The sequence below is a fragment of the Tupaia chinensis genome, unplaced genomic scaffold (assembly GCF_000334495.1).
Source record: "Tupaia chinensis unplaced genomic scaffold, TupChi_1.0 Scaffold000037_20, whole genome shotgun sequence".
NCBI classification, from domain to species: domain Eukaryota; kingdom Metazoa; phylum Chordata; class Mammalia; order Scandentia; family Tupaiidae; genus Tupaia; species Tupaia belangeri.
Genome location: NW_006159479.1, coordinates 185719 through 200747, shown reverse-complemented (window position 1 = coordinate 200747; position 15029 = coordinate 185719). Strand labels below are relative to the sequence as shown.

The window sequence follows — 15029 nt, the reverse complement described above, 5'->3', positions numbered from 1 at the left end:
CTGATAAAGGTTTGAGGGGAACTCTCTGCAGATATCTGGGACTGTCTTTGCAGCTTTCCCTTCTCTGGTACTCATATTTTTTTTTTTTTTAAGTTCTAGTCATATTGACCTTCCTTAAATCTCAACTCTATCTCTTTTTTTTTTTTTGGAGAGATTTTCACTGTAGGGCGCGTGCGCTCGCCAGACAGAGAGAGACACAGAGACAGAAAGCGAGAAATCCCCCCCCAGGGGGGGTGGTCACGCCGCAATCCCTTCTCCTCCATTCTCCTCTCGGGATCTTGGGCACGCACGCACACGTGCCCGGCGTGAGTTTTAAGCCACCGGGTCCGGGACACGAACCGCGGTCGACTACGTGGTAGTCCAGCGACATAGCCATTACTCTAACTGCTGGTTCCCTCAACTCTATCTCTTCAACTCAAGGAGATTGTTTCATCATGTTTGGATTCCTCTCCCTGCACTGCAGCCTGGGCAATTGTTAAGGCTTACCATGTTTCTTTCCTTTTTCTCAGAGTTACTGAGCTGAACTGCCTTGCATCCAGTGTCTGAAACCATAGTTTCATATGTTTTGTCTGGTTTCCTTAGTTATGTAAGACAGAAGAATGAGTCCAGCTCCTGTTACTCTATTATATTTTGAAGCAGAAGTCCCTGTAATTGTACTTTTAGTTCGTCTCTGTCCAAATAATTTTCAGAAGATTATTCTTTTTTGTTTAATTTCCAAATGTCAATAGGGCTTTTAAAAGAACATTTGCCTATCTGTTGCAAAATTTAAAAACAACTTCTAGTTTTATTGTGCTGTCATCATCAGAGAATGATGCTTAAATAATTTTTCCTTTTGAAATTTATTGATTTCTTTGTGAGCATCTTAAAGAATGTTGTTTATAGGAATTGAACATATGCACAATCATAGTCTAATTAATTATATATATTACATTTCTTGACTTTACTTTGTGCACTTGAATTCATTGCAGATTTATAGAAAAGCTCCTAATTTTAAAGTGGCTTTAAAAAATAAAACCTTGTGGGACCAGCAGGTGGCATAATGTAATGTAGCTGGACTCCCACGTTGTCGACCGCGGCTTGATTCTGGACCCAGAGGCTTAAAACTCATGCCAGATACACGTGCGTGCATGCCCAAAATCCCGAAAGGAGAAGGGAATGCAGTGTGGCTATCCCCCCTGAGGGGTGATTTGTCACTTTCTGTCTCTGTCTCTTTGGCCAATGCATGTGTCATATAGCAAAAATCTCTAAAGTAAAATAAAATAAACCTTGTTATTCCAGGTACCAGTCTTATAAATTCTGAATTTTTCTAATTGTACTAGAACTCTTGGAATATAATCTAAGACACTGAATTTTTCTAATTGTACTAGAATTCTTGGGATATAATCTAAGATCCTAGACACTTAATACCCCTTAGTGATTTAGGATGATTTTCACTTAACATTCTTTTTTTTCCTTCCAAAGAGGTTTTACTTTTCCTTTCTACTCAGAATTGATGTAAGAGCATCATGTAACCAGCAGATGGCACAATATTTACATTACTGGACTCCCACATAGTCAACCATAGTTCAAGTGTCAGACCCAGTGGCTTAAAACTCGTGTCAGGCATGTGAGTGTGCGTCCCCAAAATCCCCAGAGGAGAATGAAGAAGAAGGGATTGTAGTGTGGTCATCCCCCCTGGGTGGCAGGGGGGTGGTGATTTCTTGCTTTCTGTCTCTCTGTCTCTCTCTGTTTTTCCAGTGAGCTCATTGATTAACCTCCTTTGACAAAGAAGACACTTTGATTGTATTTTGGAACCTCTGGGCTTTGTACATTGTTTACATGTTTCTTATAAATTCAAGTAAAAAGAAATGTTTCTGACGAAAGAATATGGTATGCCATGCCACCCAAACTAACATTGTTTCACTCCACTCTTATATCCACAAAGCACAAATGACATGAAACAGGAAATAGGAAAAGCATAAAGACTTCTTAAACTTTCAAAAAACTGTTGAGAAATAACAGAAAATTCTTTCAAGAAATACAGAAATACATTAATATGGCTTATATGCCCTCCTTTGTCATTAAGACACATTTCTGTTTGTAACCTTAAGTAGCCATATTTTCACTCTTCCTAAAAATCAAGTCACCCAATAATAATATTTCACTACACTAATCTTTAAAATGCATTACTAAAATGAAAGTCTTATACACATCAATTTCTAACCTTTTGGAGCCCTCTGTGTAATAGATTTTAATAATTGGAATGAATAATTGCTCAGAAAAGCAGCACTGCTTTAACTGTGATATGATTTGGTAGTCAAATACTTGTTTTTTGAATAAAAAGGAGACGTCATGAGCATATTGGGATCCTTGTGGTTGTATCAATTAAGAGGACATTTCCGAGAAGCTTCTGAGCAAACATTTCTTATTAGGTTGATGACAGATCTGGGGTCGTCTCCCCTCACAATGGTACTGCCAGACACAATCATGCTAGTGCCTGCCTCTGCACATTTATGGACAGTGTCAGGACCTACTCTAGCATCGACCTCTATATCCAAAGATAGGAACTGGGTCCTCAACCAGTGAACCTTTAGCATCATATCTTCTACCCTCCAACGTCATAACCAAGACCATATCTATTTGGTTAGCCCACGGTGCCAAGTACTCAACTGTAGTTCCTGGTTTGATGGCAAGGCCAACTTCCGCTCCATTCTCCCAAATGTCTTTAATCAAAGTCTCTGGGTTCTCAGAAGCCACAAGATGAAAGGTGTGGTGACTGGTTCCTGCTACAGCCATCAGTTTTACACACTGTTCTAGCCTGGGCACCATTATGTGCATGTCAAAGAGAGGGTCTTGACCTTGCTTCTTCTGGAGGCTTTCTACCAAAGGGTGACCAAAGGTGATGTTGGAAACAAAATGCAAAGCCTGACCTCCTCGAAGAGCAGGGTGCATCCAGCTGCAGATAACTGGTCCCAGAGTTTAGCATCTGGAGGCAGTCAGCCTCCAAATTAACCAGATCATTTGAGGATCAGCAGGCCAGTCTTGCTGCCCAACACCATAGAGCTCCATTTAATGTTTTCAAAAATAGGAAATAAAATTCTAAAATTGTTCTAAATTACTGATTTAAGGAATAATTGGCAGGCTAATATCTAGTCTTCTTTGATGCCTACATTAGGTGTGAAGAAGTAACTAAATTACAGTAACATACTTAAATTTTAAGTCTACTTGAACTGAACCAGATTAAGACATCTATATTTTAAAGTCAAGTTTGATTGCTTATTTTTTAAGTTGTATAAGCAACGGTTTACAAGTACTTACCTTTCACCTTATTTAAGCTCATATTTTCGTTCTACAGGCAGTAGGGTTAATATATTAAATAATAATGGTTCTAATAGCTACTTTTGTCTGGTTAGTAACTGGGAAGTCTGTCCGGAGAAAGGGGCTCAAGACTTTTGATTGGAAGCAGATAGTGGGGATGGAGAACCTAAGTCTTTGGAGCTAAAGATCTGGGACTGAAGTCCAGTGCAGGTTCTGACTAGCATTCGTACTGAGCCAGTGTTCCAGGCTGTGTACATAGCCTCCAACTTCCAAAGAATCCTATAAAAGTCACCTAGGTTGTCAACCACTATCCTACTTAGCTTCCCACCTAGTTCCTCACTCCCAAACCTGGCGGAGGGATCCGTAATGTTTAGATAGACTACTCAATAATTATATCTGTACACTAATTTTAAAATTGCTTTTGTAGCCTTTCATCTTTGCAGTTTTCATTGAAAAGGTACTATGCATCCTGACCAATAATGTTTAGGGGATAACAAACTTTTTTTCCAATTGAAATAATTGCAGTTGTTTTGCACATTAAACTACTCTGTGAATATTTTTGATGTTAACATTTTTCTGTATTTGTTATAATTTTTACTTTTATAACTAAAAATGTTGGCTCGCATTTCAAAACATGAGGGGTCTTCAGAAAATGTACGGAAGATGTATATTATAAAAAGTATGTATGGATTTTAAATTGTTTGCATCCCCAAAACCAACTTCTACTTTAATTCCACTTTTACACAAACTTGAAGTTCCCTATATACCGTATTAAGAACTACATTTAATTTTCATAAAATTACACTTAAAATTAACAGCTTTAGTAAAGTTATAAGTTAATTCTTATAAAAATGGTATTCTAAAGTCTTCCTCTTAAAATCTTAAGATTAATAATACTCACATATTTCTTTGCTCCACTTTCCTAAAGAGCCAACATGTTAACAGATGTCTGTTATTATTACTACCAACATACCTTTGTTAGAAACCTTTATTTATATTTTAAAACAAGATGGTTAAACCAGTTTAATCAATCGGCAAAATCTTGTATGAATAGGCATTAGACTTAAGGAAAAAAGTTATTAGAAAAATTTTATGTAGTCCTAGACTGTCATTCTTTCTTTTCTCTTTTTTTCTTTTCTTTTCTCTTCTTTTCTTTTCTTTTTCCTTTCTCTCTCTCTATTTTTTTTTTTCTGCCCACAAATTAATTTTGCCTCAGCTCATTGCTTTGCATGCATTCTTGTGACGTTACACGACGGGAGGGAGGGAAAAAAAAGAGCGAGCTGCGACTATGTGGTGTGTATCTAAAAGTGTGTGTGTTCCAGAGGGAGAGGAGGACGCTTAAGCAAGCTGGTTTGACCAGAAACAGAACTGCCTGTGACAGATTAAGAGACAAGCAAGCCTTGGAATCCGAGAGCAAGCAGAGAGTGGAAATTTACAGCTGCTCTGTGAGTGTTCAAGTGATCATTTTCTGCTAACGTTTTCCGGTGGTAACTGTTACTCCTCAAAGAGGGAGACAGAAAGTCAAGACAGAATTGTGGAAACACTTTTCTTTGCCACACTTTGGTAACAGGAGGCAAACTCTATTAAATGGAAGATAAAGGCTACTTCATCTAAAGTGCTTTGAGCCTGAGAAAGAGCTGTCTTCAGCACCTCGCCATGTGTCTACTTTTGGTTGCTTAGACAAGTGAGGCATCTTTATAACATTTGGTGAGTATCAGCCCGGTTATTTATACTGTTTATAGAAATGGAATTAATATGATAAACTAGTTTTAATTGAGGTTTTACAATTACTGCGACTATATTCATTTTAAACCATTGCTGTTACCTTGTTTCTTTGTGCACGATGAACTGCTGTTACTAGGAGAGGTTTGAAAAAACAACTACAAAACAATACTTCTCTGTTGCCTAAGGCACTTGAACCATTACCAACTATTCTGTGTCCATGGAATATCTTATTTTGGAAGTAGGTTTTATTTACAAAGTGTTTCCAAAAATACAATGGTGACAGATACCTTTTTTTGTGTATTTCTCGACTGCATGAACATTCAGAAGTTCTCTCTGTGGTGGGTAAATTTAAGATGATCATTATGATGTTTGCTATTATAAATGATGCCATTCCCTCATAATTCAAATAAAAATGTTGATACCATTAATTAAAAGGTTTTGTAACTTAAATGGCAAATGCTTTTGTTAGATCCAGTAAGTGACACCTGATTTCCCACAGTTCTGGAATGAAAATAAAAATTAGGCAATTTGCCTATTGAATTTGCTATTTGATATAAAAGAATTTATAGAATCGATTTCTAAGTTAAGGAAAAATCAGGTATTTTGTTCTTATAGTTGATATCTAGCTCTCAAATAATCTTGTTCTTTTGAAGAACTATTATAATCAGAAGTCTAGATGTGTGTGTATGTGTGTGTGTGTGTGTGTGTGTGTGTGTGTGGTGTGCACGCACACTGAGTGTAAGTAATAAAGAAAAATAAACTTGTAAAATCTATTTACACTTCAATAAATCATTTGTATTTTCTTAAAATAGGAGATTGTATGCTAGATGTGAGTGTGTGTGTGTATCTTTTTAAAGACATGGGTGGAAGGCATGTAATTATTCTTCTGTAGGAGGAAGTATACATATTATTAATTGCTAAATTGAGTCATTCTATAAAGATGCACCATTCTAAGCAAAGTGTCTCTCATCTTTTCTCTGCTAGCCTCAAGAAATGCATCTGTCCTTAGTTATTGATTCAAGCAAATCCTTTAAGGCAGAACAACTTACCTGAAATGAAAACTTCTACAATGTCAATAAACACATTAAAGCATTTCTACCCTAGACATAAGATGACTGTACTTTCGCTAGTATTTCCTCTATGTGTACAGAAGCCTGTGGAACAGGTTTTGTGTAGTTGGTTCTTTTTTTTTTTTAATCTGTTTGACCTGTGCATAAGAAACAACTGAACTGTTCTGTGGAAACCTTTTTTGGACCAGGATCTTGCACTTAAAGTCAAAAGTAAATACAGTAGAGATAATCACAAACCAACTTTTATATCTTTACAGAATTTCCCACACTTGGTCCTTCTTGGGCTGATGGAACATTTGCATACAGCTTTACAATCTTTAGAATATATATTTTTTTAAACTAGTCATTCATTGGTGCTACCTTGGTGATGACATTTTTTTAAGCTCATTGGAATGCAAATATAAAGAATAAGTCATCAACCAATTTATAAATGCTTTGTATTTCAGAAGTTCTTTTGTGCTTGGGTTCTTGAGAATTTGGAACCCACATTCCCAATTTTCAAGTGGTTCTTGGGCTTTTATTATAGCCCAAGAATATATTATACTCACACTGTAGAAAAACAGTAGCTACCTTGAAAAATATTAGATAATTAATTTTAGTGATAAAACTAAATATAAAATAATTATGTTGAAGAAGACAGTATTTTTGTCCTAAATACAAGTGTCTTAAAACAAAATTTAATAAAAGGTGGATAGGTACTTGGAAGGGTGTTAATAATTAGGGTTTTTAGGTACTTGCATGAGTTTCCCGAGTTGATTGCATTGTTTATGGCATCTAATTTGATGCTGAAATCAGTGATTTCTCTTTTCTTGCTACAGAAATATTTCTGGTTGTTACTTTTATACTTGTCAGCCATTTCTGAAGATTATCCAGCGTGTAGCATGTAGCTGGGACCTGATATTTACACATGGGGACTAAACTGTTTCTTCGGTTCACAAAAGTGGAACTTGGTCATTTTCCCATGGCATCCTAAAAGGGAAGGAGTTTAGGGATGCACATTTTTCATTATGTGATGGCCTGAAAAGCATTGGCTGAATTGTGATATCTGAACAAAGCAATTGTAGGACAGAATTAGCTTAACTCTTTAGGAGTAAAAGGAAAGACTGATAGGACGTGGCAGTGATTCTGTGTAGGGATGGTGACGAAGGGAGAAAGGTTATAGGCTAGGTATCTTGAGTACATGGGACATTCTGAAATCAGGTGTTAACTTTAACTCAGGGGCATTATATATTTGCATGTGTTTACTAGGACCCATATGAAAACACACAAAAAACTTGGTTATGTCTATAAAAGATAAGTTTAGTTACACTGGCCCTGAAAGTTTCTTTAAAGTATTAATATATACAATTTTCAAATTAGTAATACAATAAGCATATATAATGAAATAATAATGAAATAAACAGCACAATAAATGCAGGTTATACTTATTTGGATGACTTTTAGTGACAGAAAAACTTCCATTTGGACAAGAAACACGTGCTTTATCCTGTTTGACGCTGTTACTTAAGAAGTAATATTTTTGAGTCCTAAATGACACAAATAGGTTTTAATAAATATTTATTGAATGAATTAAGGTGGCTTTGTACAATTTTCTATTTCCGAGATAAGTATACCTCTGTGCTGTTACTTGTGGAGGTACATATGCATTTACAATGTGGCTAAAAGATAAAATTTAGCTGATACTACCTTAACAAGGAAAAAATCTACTAAAGCTGTATTAGCATATTTGTTCATTGTAGTCATCTTTAGTATTCCATTGGTAACTAAAATAATTGGTTTAAACTGATGTCTTACTGTTTCTATGTGAGATAGTATACCTTCCAATTTTGTGACTTACATGACTTATATTTTCAGCAGAAATTCATTAATCTCTTCCGCGTTTGGAAGGATGAAAGATTACATTAAATTACACACCCAGAAAAACCGAATCAACCCTGAGTGTCTATAGAAAAATAGATAACTTCAGTTAAATTACTATTATCTCTACTGTCCATGTTAGTGTTTTTATAAATGACAGTTCATAGACAGGCACAGGGGCTTACTGAAGCTAAAACATAGTCATCTTATGCCATATTTTTAAACCTTGTCTTTATAACAGTAGTAGTATCTAACCAAAATTTGATATTATGTGTAATATGTATGTGCTTACAGGAAAGATTGAATAACATGAATTATGAGTTTCCCTTGATAATTCTGTTCTGAAAGAATAATCTTTGATGAATTTCAGTGAGACCCAATGCTTTGATTATAGTTACCAATTTTTTAAAGAAATATTTATTAAGTTTTCTTTATTCCTATTTAATCTGACCAGAGACACAGAATGAGAGAGAGGGAGGGAGAGAGAGAGAAAGTGAAAAAGCAAGCCAACAGGTCTGGGACTCGAACCATGGTTGGCCATGTGGGAGTCCAGTACCTCAACCACCACACTACCTGCTGGCTCCATATAGTCACAAATTTTTAAGAATACTAGCTTTAGGGCACCAGCAGGTGGCATAGTGGTGAAGGCACCGTACGCCTATAGTTGATCATGGTTTAAGTCCCGGACCCAGCAGCTTAAAAATCACTCCATGCCCAAAATCCCAGAAGGAGAATGGAGGAGGAGGATTACAATGTGCCTATCCCCCTGGAGGATGATTTTTCACTTTCCCTCTCTCTGTCTCTATCTTTTTTTGGCAAGTTCATGTGCACTATGGCAAAAACCTGAAAAAAAAATTAGCTTTAGGTCTCTGCTAGAAATTGAGATTGTGAAATTCTAATATAAAATTATCATTTTTTGACAATGATTCATAGCTAATAAATGTAGAAAATTTTAGGTCCAACCACTGACTGAAACTATTAACAGAAATGTTACTATGAACCTAATGAAAGAAGTTACAAATTGTTTATTCTGGAACAGAACTCTAATAGGATCCTTAGATAATAAATGCATTAGTAGTTGCATGTTTTTTTAACTTCATATATTCTATTTTCAATCTTACTTCAGTGGTACAGTGGGATTGTGCATATAATTCAGCAGAAATTCCAAGAGACATGGCTTTCTCTTATAAAAGAGTTTTTTTCTGAAGTAAGTCTGACCGAAACTTCCAGATGCATTAGGACACATAAAAAAGCTTCTCACAAGTTTTCCATTTCTGTGTAAATTATCCATTTTTAGAAAATGTCTCTCCCTCAAATTCTGTTAATAAAATAAAACTTATAAAAACAAAATCATTCTTATTTTGCATAGAGAAAAGAATTATCAGTGAAAGTCATTATTTATACTTTATCTTTTTTTTTTTTTTTTTTTGCTCATGTCCACATTTTCAAGTATAATATTCAGTTGTGGTCCTTCTAATTACATTTAGAATGTTTATTTAAAAATGGAAAAATCAAAGGCTAGGTATTGATTGGAATATAGTTGACATATGTAATATGCTTTATAATGGATTTGGTGTCAAAACATATGTAATAATATGAATTGTAATTCATTATCTCTGTGAAGGCAATTCTAAATTACAATTTTTTGTGTGTTGGGGAGACCTTCTTGGACACAGTAAATAGAAGTAAATAGAACTTTAAGGCGTAATGTTTTATTTTAAAATTGACATACCTGGGGCTAGCAGGTGGCATGGTGGTTAAAGGCACTGGATTCCCACATGGCTGACCTGGCGGCTTGCTTTGTCACTTTCTCTCTCTCTCTCGCTTTCAGTCTGTCCCTCACTGGTCAAATTAAAATAAGTAAATAAATAAATAAATAAATAAACGCTAAATAAAATAATTCTTTTAAAAAAATAAAATTTACATATAGTCAAATGCACTCAAGAGAATAGTTCAGTTAGTGTTGACAGATATATATATATATCTATGTAACCTCCATCTCCCTGAGTTTTAAAAATGAATATTATACACCATAGACACACTTGCGTGTACGTGGTGGATATTTTATATAGGGTTTTACTATATTCCGATCTTCCAGCTCAGCCTCTGGGACAACATGTGCCATGGCCTCAGGCTTTTAGGTGGGCCAGGCATGAAACCCAGGTGGAGTGAACTCCCATGTGGCCTCAGCCTGAAGAGTAGCAGCATCTTACCCACATGTGCTACCACAGCTGGCCTAAATGCACTTTTTTATTTGTTTATTTTTAAAGTTTTGCTGTAGGGCACGAACACTTACCTGAGAGAGCAGGGGTGAGAAATCACCCCTTGGGGGGAGCGGGGGGAGGAATAGCCATGCCACCATTCCTTCTCCTCTATTCTCCTCTTGGGATTTTAGGCACACATGCACACATGCCCAGAGTGATTTTCAAACTGGTAGGTCTGGGACTGTTCAGTGGAGTCAGCCATGTGGGATCCAGTACACCACCTGCCAATCTCTAAATGCACTTTTGATTGCATTTATTTCTATCTGTAAGTCTTATATGGGATACAGATAAAACAATGGCAATTGCTGAACCCTTCTGAATTTTTAATTTTTTTTAGTTTTAAGAAAAGATGCCTATACCTTAAGTTTAAATGAACAAACTCTATAAAAAATTTTGGAAATGTTCATCTCTCATTCATTATTCATTATAAGATAAACTTATGAAAAGGGCAAGAAAGTTCATTTTAAAAAATGATTTTAAAATTAATTTTCTTTATTATTTTAAAATTCCATCATGTGGGCATATCACAGTTTGACGAGAGAGAGCGCGCACAAGCCTCCGGGTCCGGAACTTGAACTGTAGTCGGCCATGTGGGAGACCAGTGCCCTAACCACCACGCCACCTACCAGCCCCAAGAAAGTTCATTTTTGAGTTGACTTTCTTACGGTGAATTAGCAGTTTGGTTATACATTTTACGGTTTTACCTATGGAAATATCAGATTTCTCTTTTGGCTTTAGAGATAAATTTCCCACTCCCTTCAATTTTCTTGTGAAATCTTTGAAATTAGAACTATTAGTTGAGCAGCATGGTTGGAACTTAGACATAAAGGCCTGGAAATATTTATAAGCCACCTACAGACAGATATTTATTCTCCTTGAGATATTTCAAGTGGGGTAACAACAAGGGCATTTAATGCTCTGAATGATCTCTTCCCCCAGCCCCAAACACTTCTCTCCATTAACGTCAGTGAAAATACTCCGATGACTCACTTGAGTAATTGACTTTGGGCTGTCTTCAGTGGCTGTTACACCCGAGTTAGGAATATGAAGTACGTTTTACTGTGTATTAGGAAGAGAAATGCTGCCAAAATCTACTAAAGAATCCCCAGGGCCTAAGTTCCCTGGGAGCAGGGCTGAATGATCTTTTTTGGCTTTTTCTCAAGATTCTGCGCCAAGAACTACTCTTCATGAAACTTCATAACCAAAGAAATCATATTTGACTAATGCTTTGAAAAGACGTGATGATCAGATATTCCAGTTTGAACTTTAATAACTGGTTATTTGTTTATTCATGAAAATGCCTTTCAAGAAAAGGTGTTTCCATTATGAAAACATTTGCATGACGGATTATGCAAAGTTTGGAAAAACCAGAACATTTGAAGGAAGAGGAAAATTAAGTACCCATAAGCCAACCACACTACCCAGAGGCAATCAGTTATTATAACTTTTTAGAAACTTTTTTGTATGCATAAATTTCATGTGTTTGTGTGTTTAGTTGCTTTATATAGTTGTAGTTATGCTCTCTAATAAGGGCGTGCTTTTTTTTTTTTTTGAGAGATTTTCAGTGTAGGGCGCGTGCGCTCGCCAGACAGAGAGAGAGAGAGAGACATAGAGACAGAAAGCGAGAAATCACCCCCCAGGGGGGATGGTCACACCGCAATCCCTTCTCCTCCATTCTCCTCTCGGGATCTTGGGCACGCATGCACACGCGCCAGGCGTGAGTTTTAAGCCACCGGGTCCGGGACACGAACCGTGGTCGACTACGTGGGAATCCAGCGACATAGCCATTACGCCAACTGCTGGTTCCCATGGGCGTGCTGTTTTTGACATTAACATTTTCATTCTATTTTACATTCTTTGCAACATTTCATAGCCATGTATCTTTATTTATTTTGTTAATTTAAGAAGCCATTGGTTATAAGGCATATGGTTACTTTACCTAAAACCAGGAAAGAAAAAAAACAACTGGCAGTTAGTGTGTGATAACCATCAATGGTAAGATATACCCACATTTCAGATGTTAAAATATAACCATATAATTTTTTAAAGTTTAAAAAATCTGTGATATACATTAATATTCCATCATGTGGGCATATCACAGTTTGATTATTCCCCTCTATTAGACATTTAGATTGTTCTAAATTTTTCACTATTATAATAAACTTTGCAGTAAATATTTTTGCATATAAAGACAGCCCCTTATTTTAGTTTATGTTCTTGGGACAGATTGCTTGAAGTCACTCACTACGACCATCAAAGGTTGTGAAGATTTTAAAGTTCTAGATCCATTTTGCTGAATTATTGTCCAATGTATATTCCTACTAGTAAGAAATGAGTAAACCTGTCGCACCACACCATCAATAGAACTCATTTTTGCCAAAACGACAACAAAATACTTTGTTTTACAAAGGACAAAACAGTCTTTCATTTTGAATTTTTTATTTTTTAATTATAGGGAATGGTTCAACATTTCCTATGTGTTTGTTAGCTGTATTTTCTCCTCTGTGGTTTTCCATTATCTCTATATTATTTCCTTAATGGTTTTCTTATTCATCTTAAAAAAGATCTTTAGCCCTTTGTCTTTCATATTCATAAGTTTGTTGTTTGTTTCTAATTTTTATTTATTATTTTATCTATAAAATAACAGCATTTTTGTATTTGTGGCATATTTATATTAAGCTTGGCTTGTCAGTCTTTTTCTTTGAAATTTATTTCATTACTTCTAAAATTAGAGAAGTTAAATTTTATAGCCAGAAATTTGAAAGCCACTTACATTAACATCTGTATCTGGGTATTTTGTTCTATTGCTACGTTTCCTTGTACCACTGTGTTATGTGCAGTACTTTGTGACACTTTTCATTTCCCTCTTAAGTAATCTTAGTATTTTGCAATTTTGACTAACCTTAGTTACCAAAAATATTTTTTTAAAACTTGTGATTTTAGCTGTGTCAAACCATGGACTTTAAGAATTGAGATTTTAATAATATTCAATCTTGGGACCAGCAGTTGGCATAATGGCTATGTCACTGGACTCCCATGTAGCTGATTGTTGTTCAAGTCCCGGACTCGGTGGCTTAAACTCAGGCTGGGCATTGCCCAGAATCCCAAGAGGAGAATGGAGGAGAAGGGATTGTGGTGTGGCCATCCCCCCGGGGGGTGATTTCTCACTTTCTGTCTTTCTATCTTTCTCTGTCTTTCTGGCAAGTGTACACACCCTATAGCAAAAACCTCTCAAAAAAAAAAAAAAAATCCAGTCTTCCTATCCCAGAATAAGGTAGGGCTTTTTGGGGGGCCAGCCAGTTAATGTGGTAGTTAAGGCAGCTGGATCCCACATGGACAATTGAGTGGCTTGAAAAACAAGAGAAGAGTAGAGGAGTAAGGATTGAAGCATTGCTATAACTCCCTGAAGGGCCTGAAGGGTACTTTCTCATTTTCTCTCTCTCTGTCCCTGTCCAGAGAGGACACGCACCCTATAGCAAATTTTAAAAATGAAACAAACAAATAAACAAACAAAACAACAAAAATATAAGGATTTTAAAGCGAAATCTTTCTATCTTGGTTATGTAGATTTTTCTCCCCAAGTCTGTTTATTCTTTAGGAAGAAAAGTGTTCATTATGGGGGCTGGCAGGTGGCATGATGGTTAAAGGCACTGGACATGGCTGACTGTGGTTAGAGTCCTGACCGTGGCAGCTTGTTTTCTCACTTTCTCTCTCTCTCCATGTCTTTCTCTGGTCAAATTAAATCATGATAATAATAATTAATAAAGTTAAATAAAATGATTATTTTTAAAAAGTACACATTATAAATAATTGCAGAAAAATACCTAGAGGAAAAATTTTAAACTATCACTGTTCTCATAATTCAGATAATAACATTTAAGATTAGTTGAGCCACATTTCAGAAATTGTTCTATAGGTGCATACAGTTATAAGGATGGATGGCTCAAGCAATTAATAGAGAAATAGACACATTATATATCTTTTAAGTATACCATCAGTTTCTGTTTTGTTAGCTTTCTAGTCCAAAACTATTCTAGTCTTATCTTTACTTTTGAAATTAAGATTTTGTAGTTTTGTGGGGTTCTTTTCCAAATATAGACCTGGTGTAGGTACTGTACCTATTTAGTTGTCGATGTGAATGGGATGTTTTTCATTATACTTTCTGACTGGTTATTGCTTATGTATGAAGCTATTAGTTTATGTATGTTTTTCATGTCTTCAACTACTCCATCTAACTCTCATTAACTGCAGTTGTTCATCTTACATTTTTAATGTATACGATCATATTGTCTGTGAATTGCAATTTTGTTGTGTCCTTCCCAAGTTTTCTCCTATTTATTTATGTTTTATATTTTCATTCATTGGCCAGAACGTATAATAATGATAGTGTGATAGTTATGGTCTTTGTTTTGTACCTCTTTTTAGTAATTATGCCTTTATTAACAATTATCTAATGAACTCAAGTTTGTATGTGTGTGTGTGTGTGTGTGTGTGTGTGTGTATATATATTTTTTTTTGCCATTTACTTATCAGTTGAAATAATTTTGACTCAGTGATATAATTATTTACAGTTATTCATTGTCTATTGTTAAATAATCTGATTTGGTGTTTCATTTTATAGACATAGCTGTTGATTTTGATGAGAATTTTATTTAGACTCTACCTTGAAGATATAAAAACAAAATATTGTAAGTCACTTTCTTAGTGACTCCTTTTTTTAAGAATTATTTATTTAATTTTATTTATTCATTCATTTATTTTAATTTGACCAGAGAGAGAGAGAGAGGGGGAAAATGAGAAAGCAAGCTACCAGGTC

At 35.5% G+C, this 15029-nt stretch overlaps 1 protein-coding gene and 1 pseudogene across 2 annotated transcripts in view; one reads left to right on the top strand and one right to left on the bottom strand.

Annotated features, from left to right (window-relative positions):
• Positions 1-2360: 2360 nt before the first annotated feature.
• Positions 2361-3038, bottom strand: LOC102482287 (ribulose-phosphate 3-epimerase-like; annotated as a pseudogene).
• A 1573-nt stretch (positions 3039-4611) lies between these two features.
• The window catches only part of CAB39L (calcium binding protein 39 like), a 92609-nt gene continuing 82191 nt past the window's right edge, over positions 4612-15029 (top strand). For both annotated transcript variants that reach the window (XM_014588260.2, XM_027772139.1), the window contains exon 1: positions 4612-5004. The gene's annotated coding sequence lies outside the window, so the exon portion shown is untranslated. The remainder of the gene's footprint in view (positions 5005-15029) is intronic.